This window comes from Miniopterus schreibersii (genome assembly GCF_964146895.1).
Source record: "Miniopterus schreibersii genome assembly, chromosome: 2".
NCBI classification, from domain to species: domain Eukaryota; kingdom Metazoa; phylum Chordata; class Mammalia; order Chiroptera; family Miniopteridae; genus Miniopterus; species Miniopterus schreibersii.
The window spans coordinates 135303219-135312506 of NC_138102.1; the positions used below are offsets into that span (position 1 = coordinate 135303219).

General features: G+C 41.9%; 1 pseudogene across 1 annotated transcript; it reads left to right on the forward strand.

The window, feature by feature from the left end:
* Positions 1–227: 227 nt before the first annotated feature.
* On the forward strand, positions 228–6838 carry LOC308552529 (small ribosomal subunit protein eS8 pseudogene; annotated as a pseudogene). The gene is made up of 2 exons: positions 228–819; positions 6648–6838. The product of its transcript is annotated as a small ribosomal subunit protein eS8 pseudogene (transcript).
* Positions 6839–9288: the final 2450 nt, after the last annotated feature.

Here is a 9288-nt window from a genome sequence, read left to right on the forward strand (position 1 = left end):
TTTCGCCATAAACAGTTAAATTACATGTGGCCAAAACTCACACTTGAGATTAATTCTAATTAAGAAGTAAAGACTTTTAAAAGCTTTTTACTTCGTTAATATGTATTAACTGCATCGTCTCTACTATTCACAAATGTTCTCTGTATGAAAAGGTATCACTCTCATGCCTTAAGCTAATGGTAACATTACAGAAGAAGCCAACAGCTCTTCCCAGCTGGCACCGAACCATGGGCATCTCTCAGAACAACTGGCACAAGCACAGCAAGAGCAGGGGCAAGAGAAAGTCCTACCAGAAAAAGCAAAAATATGAGCTGTAATGCCCTAATGCCAACCCGGCACATACACACAGTCTGCATGTGTGGAGGCAACAAGAAGTACCGTGCCTTGAGGCTGGACACGGGCAACTGCTCCTGGGGCTTGGAGTGTTGTATGTGCAAAACAAGGCTTATTGATGTTGTCTACAATGCATTCAACCATGAACTGGTCTGTACTAAGACCCTAGTAGAGAACTACATCATGTTCATAGCACACAGTACGCAATCTGCACTGCCCTTGGGCTACAAGAAGGGGGCCAAGCTGACTCCTGAGGAGGACAAGACTTTATACAAAAAAAAATCAAAGAAAATTCCGAAGAAATACAATGAAAGGAAAAAGAATGCCAAAATCAGCTGTCTCCTAGAGGAGCAGTTCCAGCAGGCAAGCTTCTTGTAGGCATTGCTTCAATGTGTGCAATGCCAGGTCAATGTGGCAGCACAGATGGCTATGCGTTAGAAGGCAAGGAGCTGAAGTTCTAGCTGAGGAAAACTAAGGCCCAGAAAGGCAAATCAATCCCCCTCTCGCCTTAAAATTTAAAAAGCCAAACAATCTTAAATAAATATAAATGCATAGTGTTTTTGAACATAATATTAAATCAGAGCCACCAGGTAGGGAGACACATATGCAAATAGTGACTTTTACCTTTTATCTCACCCATTTTATTTTTTCAAGTTATTGAATCATATTTATTGTCTTAAAAAAACACCTGCACAAATTAATTTGCATGAAACAAGTATAAAAATATTTTAGGCAATTTTTCTAAATAATATGTACCAAGCATTTTCAAGAAAAAAAATTAGTAAATATATTATTAGTATGAGGAACATTGTGGTCTTTCCAAACCAAGAAATCAAGAGTTTCAAGAGGAAACATTCAGTTTTATATTGAAGAGTCTGACTCCATTTTTGATGTCCAACTACTGACACTTTTAAGCCTCACTACAGCCTCTTCGTGTTCTGTCAATCTGGGCCAAGCAAGCTGGTATGAAAGCTTGAATGCTCCTTCCCTGCACTAGTTGTGAGTTCCCACCACAAGCTAACACCCCAACCCCTCTCGGTATCCACCATAACGCAGGCCAGTCACCATTCCCTAGCCTCTCTAGCCACTTTGGGAACAAATTGAGAAGCCTACCCTGCTCTCCCCAGAAAGCCTCTTTATGTAATAAACATTCTCATGACATTTTATTGTATGGAGCCACCAGACTGGATATCCAAATGAAACCTTGAGTGGGGCCCCATTCTTCTCTGGTGATCATCTCACCCATTTTAGCATGCGGATGCACACACACAAGTTTAAGTATTTGAATGCTTATGTGATACAAATGATCATTGTGCTCTATAAATTCAAAACCATTATGTAATTTTCTATTGATTGCAATGTATATATCAACCTTCAGCACAAAATAATTTGTCATATTTTATAAATGCTCTACAGAGAAAGAAATCCATTATCATCTTTGAGTTGCAATTTGAAAATTGAGTAGCCAGTTTGTGGTCAGTAAATTTTTTTTGGAATATATTTTTATTGATTTCAGAGAGAGGAAGGGAGAGAGAGAGAGAGAGAAGCATCAGTGATGAGAGAGTCATTGACCAGCTGCCTCCTGCACGCCCCCCACTGGGGATCAAGCCCACAACCCGGGCATGTGCCCTGACCAGAAATGAACTGTGATCTCCTGGATCCTAGGTTGATGCTCAACCTCTGAGCCATGCCGGCCAGATGGTCAGTACATTTTTTGATACCACCAGCCACCCAAAACGCACACACACACAAACACCAAGACAAAAAACAAACAAAAAACAAACAAAAAACTTTTAAACTTCATATAGCTCTTTCCAACTTATAAAGTGTTTTCAATTCAACAGACTTGGAATGCCTACTATAGATCAATGATTTATTAAGATAAAATAGGCATCTCGATTGATACCGTTGAGTGAATCATAAATGATTTTAAGCATTAATATAAATGTTCTGTTTCAATATCTTTTGGACCATAACCAATTCATTCATTTGTATTGATGCACCAGTCATACAAATTGCCTGACAGTGTACTAAGTACACGTTATCTTATACTTTCAAACCCTTTGGTGGCTTCTTATTATTTAGCAAAGTATCACTTTCTCTAAGATGTCTAGGCCTAAAATTTAATTTAAATGTACTGGATATATGCTTTGAATAAATTCATGATTATGCTTGGTTGAAATCTTTATTTATTGACTGCCTCTCCTGTTGGATTCCTTGAGAAGACTTTCTAAGTTGTCATCCTGTGCCTTCCCAAGAACAAAGCTGGAGGCATCCCACTTTCTGATTTCAAACTCTACTGCAAAATGATAGTAATCAGAGCTGCATGTACTAGCATAAAAAAAGACTCATAGACCAATGGAACAAAACAGAGAGCCCAGAAATAAACCCATGCCTATATGGTCAAATAATCTTCAACAAAAACTTTCCATAAAAAAAAAAAAAAAAAAGTCCATAAACTGCTGCTAATGCAGCTTCCTCCTCTGCCATATTGTTGGCAAATAGCATTTTTAATAAGAATAAATCTATCTGAATCTTCTTTGTCCTCTAGTCATCTTGCTCCAAAGATTTATTTTACTTAGTACCATATTTTTACCAGATGCCAAAATTAGTACATTACTATATGCTTTCTCAAAGTAAGCAAGAAAATAACCATGCACAATATTGGGAAGTCTGGCCTTGCTCTTCAAGTGACATAAGCAAAGTTAAAGAAAAATATGAGAAATATTAAAATTTTAAAGAGAGTAAAGGTGAATAAACTCGTTTTAGTCGTATACGGCAACGTAGATTAACTAAAATCATCCTCAAATTGAGTTTTTTTAAATGAAGATATTACAGTTAGAAGGAGCTTAATATTTTGTTGAATTTATGCCAATTATCTATTGCCATTTTCAGGTTTATATTTATATGTAAATATATATATATGAATTTGTACTTAGATTCAAACTATGTGATTGTTTAGTTTAGGGGGTTTCAGTCTATCAACAACGAGACGAAATTCAAGCTCTGTAACTGGCCATATATGTGATGCTATCTGGCTTCTACCAATCACTCTATAATGGTATTTTGCAACCATTCCCAGCCTTGTATGACATAATCCAATAACATCAAACACTTTGTAATTCTCTCTTGCTTTTGCTCATGCCTAAAATCTCTGTCTTCCTCTAAATTACCTGATTCACCTTAAGTCTCAGTTTTGTCATCAGCTGCTACAGAAAGCCTTACTTGACCTTCCCTGGCTGAGCTGTACATCTCATCCTTAGTATTTCGATAGCAATGGACCAAATTTCCATGACTACGTTGCCCACATTATTTATAAGTATATACCTGTATTTTCCCTCTTCCCTGCAAGACTCTAAATGCCTTAAAAAATAATGTCTCCTTTGCTTTTGCTTGCCAAATCAAAGGTCTTTGCAAAATTAGATGCTTAGTCAACTTCTGTGAAATAATCAATTTATTGAAAATGAACAGGCTGAAACATTCTGAACATTGAAAATGAACTCTCTTCTGCTGTGCTTTAAAAATCTGGGGACAGTTCAATACCATCAAGAAAGTGAAAAATAGCCTGGCTGGCGTGGCTCAGCAGTTGAGCATCAACCTATGAACCAAGAGATCAGGGTTTGATTCCCAGTCAGGGCACAAACTGGGGTTGGGGGTTCGATCCCCAGTAGGGGGCCTGAAGGAGGCAGCAATCAATGACTCATCACTGATGTTTCTATCTCTCTCTCTCCCTCTCCCTTCCTCTTTCTGAAATCAATAAAGACTTTTTTTTAAGTGAAAAATATCCACAAAATTGGGTATTTTCAAATCACATTAGTTGTATCCAGAGACTTGTATCCAGCATATATAAAAAATTTTGCAACTCAACAATAAAAAGATAAGCAACCCAATTAAAAATGGGCAAAAGATCTGGATAGACATTTCTTTAAAAAAGATATACAAATGGCTAATAAGCACAAATCACATAAAATACCACCTCACAACTATTGGGATGCCTATGATAGAAAAGACAGACACTTAAGATAAAAAAGAAAAAGGCACTTTCTCAAGTGTTGGCAGGAATGTAGAAAAACTGGAACCCTCGTACACCCCCATACACTGCTGTGGGAATGTAAAATCGTAAAATCACTTTGGAAAACAGTTTGGCATTTCCTCAAAATATTAAACATAGAGTTACCAAAGAATTGAAAACACATTCACACAAAAACTTTTATCTGGATATTTGCAGAATCATTAAGTATAATCATCAGAAAATGGAAACAACCCTAATGTGTATCAACTAATGAGTGGGGGGAAATGGAGAAATGGGGAGATGGTGGTCAGTTATAAGATGAGTAAGTTCTGGGATCTGGTGTACAGTATAGTGATTATAGTTAACACTATAGCGTGCTTATAGTTAACTATAGATTATAGTTAACGCTATTGTGTACTTGAAATTTGTTATGAGAGCGAGTCTTAAATGTTCTTATAACAACAACAAAAATGGTAATCATATGAGCTGAAGGATGTGCTAGTGAGCTTTTGTGGTAAACACTTTGCAATATATATGTGTAACAAATCATTACATTGCACACGTTCGACATATACAATGTTATATGTCGATTACATCTCTGACACTGGAAAAAAATACTAAAAAATGGAGATTGACTGGTAATGGTTATGAGGTTTCTTTGGGGGCTGATAAAAGCAGTAGAAAATCTAAGTTTGACTTTGGTAATGTTCGGCAACTCCGAATATACACCACAACAACATTGAATTGTAGATTTTAAATGGTTGCATTGCATGGTACGTGGATTATGTCTCAATCAAGCTGTTTAAGAAAAAACTCAAGCACTGGGGCGTTACAAATAAAACAGTTATATTTCCTCAAATGCTCACAGATGAGTTATGTCCTCTGTCCTATGGGAAAGTACACGGGAAGCTAAATTGTAATCAAAAGGCTGCATGGTAGATACAGATTTAGAACAAAGAATCTTGGCAGTCTAAGCCGGGTTCTGGCATTTACCTTTGACTAGGGAGAAAGACCTGCCTGCCGAGGCTTTAGGAGCTGGGCCCCTTCGCCTCGTCAGCTTTCCCAGATGCCCAGGATGAAGCACAATTCCCCTTTTCTGTTGCACTGTCTTTTCTACTGTCTGCAGACATTTCTGTAGAAGCAGAACTATTTAATGTAGCTAATGCCATGGAGTACACCAGAGTTTCAAATATTCTTTAAAAGCCAGACTTAACCTGAGGCTATGCACTAACTCGTTGATGAGAAGCAGTTCCTTTTTTTTTTTTTTTTTAATTTCCAGTTAGTTTACATTCAGTGTTATTTTATATTAGTTTCAGGTGTACAGCATAGTGGTTAGACAACCGTATACTTTACAAAGTGTTCCCCCTGACATTTCCAGTGCCCACCTGCCCCATGCATAATTATCACACTATTGTTGACTGTATTCCTTCTGCTGTACTTTATATGCCCCTGGCTATTGTGCAATGGCCAATTTGTACTTCTCAATCCCTTCTCCTTAGAAGCAGCTTCTTAATCACCCAGTTGTCAGGATGCTCTATGGAGTTGGACTTTGAAGGGAGAATCAGCTTTTCCCCTGTTGACTCCAGTCCAGTGCCCTACCTCGTACAGACCATTGCCTCTCAAAAGATAACTCTGAGGCTCATTTAGATGTGCTGCTAAGAAATGCGACATATTTTGTTCCTCTGGGATGGCCTGCTTGCTTCCCTGCTTCCCCAAGCACCTGCCAGCCGATGTTATGTTGGGGGAGCTCACCGAGAGGACATGGCCGCTAGTTGACCCACAAGCTGGACCCAGGCAACTGGAGGCTCCTCACCTCTGTCCTTGGAACGTCCCGCCCACCATTCCACAGTGGGGGCTGTTCAGAGGGTGCAGCCTTGAGAGATTAAGGTGTTGCTGAGACTGGACGGTACACGTGACTGAATCCTGTCAAAGCCTGTGCATAAACCTTTACGATCCTGGTGTCCAGCAGCTGCCTCAGACAAGCCTCCTGTGTAAGTTCCCCGGCTTAGCAAAGCTGCCACCTACCCACCTGGGGGGCCTGAGCCTGTCTGTGGTCTGTCCTTGGCCTCCGTGTACAGGGGTCAGTTCCAGATTTCAGGGCACTCCCGAGGCTGCAAACCAACATCTCAGCTCTGCCTTCGCCTCCTTTGCACGCCCGCCTCAAGCAGCTCATTCACATGTGTGTTGTGACGTCTACTCTTGTTAATTCCTTAGCATCGACTGGAGGTTGGCAGGCACATTTCATCCGTAGGAGAGGCTACAGTGAAAACACAATTTTTTCTTCTCTTGAGCTTTTTCTTAGATTCAACCTCGAACAAAGGAGTATTCCTAAACTGCTCCGGTGTTCCCAAAGGCCTGCCCGGTCAGTGCGGTCAGAGCGCCAGGAAGCCCTGGCCTCTGCGCAGCGTGCTGGAGGCCTGCAGCGGAGCAGTCGGGGCCGACCTGCCTGCAAAAGCCGGCAGTGATTACAGCGATGGCATCTGCTTCCCGTAGCTGGTAAATGCATTGCCATGTTTTCAATAAATCATCCGCAGCTACAGTTCATAGTCCAGGGGAAGCCTAAGTGGCACAAGAAGACACATTCTGCTTTGTGGAAACCACAACTTTTGGTTTTCCCCTCAAGGTACTTGCCTGCAGGAGGTGATGGTAACTGCTGTTATTTTCTACAGTAGCTTTTATGACTCTGAAGACTAAGCTCGTAAAAGTGAAACACAGGTCCCGGGAATGTGCTCGGTCGGTGCTTCCTTCTGTTATCTTTATCCTACAATGTAAAAATTGTAAAGTCCCGTTACCTCCCATTTTTTTAATAGCAGTGCTCCTTCCAAAGGCTGCAGGATCATGTGAAAACTGGGTGGGCGAGTGTTTCAAGGTTAGCGGGACGGGGAGTCTTCACAAACATCCCACGTGAGGCCCAGACGAGGGGTGGGGACGCCAGAATAGGACCAGAGCTTCGAGTCTCCGGAATCTCTTGAATTAAAAAAAACAAAAGTGCCTATAGAGAAATCCAACACTAGTTGAAAGACCGAGCTAACGAGCAGAAGGGCAGCCGGGTCATGTGTATCGTTAGCCTTAGGTCCAAACCAAGTTCAAGATCAGGGGAGGCTCGTAAGGGAGTGAGAGAATTTCAGACGACAAGGTTCCAATAGCCGGGAAACCCCAAGGGCTTGTGGAGTAACCAGCCTGATGGTAATGAGAAGTCAAAGTCTGAGAGACCAGGACAAAGAACACTGCCATTCGGGGACAGAAATAAAGCCACGGGGTAGGTACTTCGCACTTACCTTTGATTTTTTTTATTTCCACTTCTTCAGACCATAGCTAATTATCAGGCACCGAGTTCTATCAATCAGAGCTTCCTAAAAAGGCCTCTTGTGATCACTGCGCCCGCCATTCCTCTCCGTTAGCACAAAAGCCTCCCAAGGGTTCCCCTGCTTTTCCTTCGCCCGTCGCTCTGTTCATCCTGCTGCTGCGACACTGATCTTTCTGTCGCAGGAATGCCTTGCCGTGTGCCCATCGGTGGCTTCCCGTCGCCTTCAGAACGAAACCGAGCGCTTCCCACGGCTTTGGGGAGCCGGCTCGGCCTTGACTCTGCCGGTTCCCTCAGCAGCACTTGTCACCAGCCAGGTCCAAGCGCGCGGGTGTTTTCCAGGGCAGCGTGGTCCCTCGGGTCTAATTAGCTTCGCACCTCTCCCTGCCCCTGCCCCTCGCCCGCCTCCACTTTACCTGGTCAGTTCCCACCTGTTCCCCTCAACTCCATCCAGGCCTTACCTCCTCTGGGAAGAGACTCTGTTACTCTCCCACCTTCCTTCCCAAGTCTGACTTTCTCATGTGTTGCCATTTTTATGCTCAAACCTATAATATATTAGGTACTGGATTACAGCGAATGGTTACCGGCCTGTCTTCCCCACTATCCCGTGTGGTCAGGGTGCTTTTCATTTATCCCTTGTCATACCCAGCGCGGGGATCTTAAGTGGCTCCCCCTTGCTGTCCAGCCCCAGGCGGCTGCTAACCAGGACATGTGCGGAGATCATCATAGCAGCCAAGGCGGCACGGCCAGCTACTGTCTGTCTGCCTTGGGCACTAGCTGCAGAAGCGGCAACATGCACATCATACACTTGCTTTCTCTAGTCTAGCACATCATGCATCCTCACAGTTTTTCGTGAATGATTTCATGAAAAATGCAGGCATTAAGAGAGTAAAATTGTACAGGACTAAAAGCAAAACCGAGTTACCGTTGGCCCAGGAGCAGGACGCTTCTCATCCTGTGGGCGTTGGTGCTGGAACCTGAAGAAGGCCAGATCCATACACTGCGGCTACGCGATGGTGGAAGTTAAGGACAGAGTACAAAGAATCTGTGCTGCGTGCTGACTCCAGATGGAAACAGGAATTATCCCAGCTAACCAGCGGCACACACTAAACTGAAGGCTTATAAAGCCCCTTCAGCATCTATGGACAAGGCTGATGTTTAGAATAATCACAGTAATTTTTGTCTTTATAAAGCCTATTGGAATTGTCACTAAGTGAGGACTAGGGGCGCTTACAATGACCTTAATAGACATAATGCAATATTAAGACAAGTTTCACCAATCTTAATATATATTGTTTACAGAATAAGTAATACCAAGGAATCATGGTTTAAAATTAGAGTTCAAAGGAACTGTGTTGCTACACCTTTGTCCCTAGGGAAGATGTCACCGTATAAGAGAGCGTGCTTCAGAAGAAGGCAATTTGGGTCCTTCAATAACTAAATATCCCTTGGATAAGATGCCAGTTTGCCTCAACTTTTTCCCCGCAGGTAGTTTGTCTTTTGTTGTTGTTGTTTTTAAAGGTGTTTTGGTTTTTTCAAGGAAGTTTAGTGCTAACTTTCAAACCTAAGATTGCATCTTTCAACATTCTGTGACCTATCTGGAAAGTTTATAGCTTATAACAATGGTTGTGATTAGTAA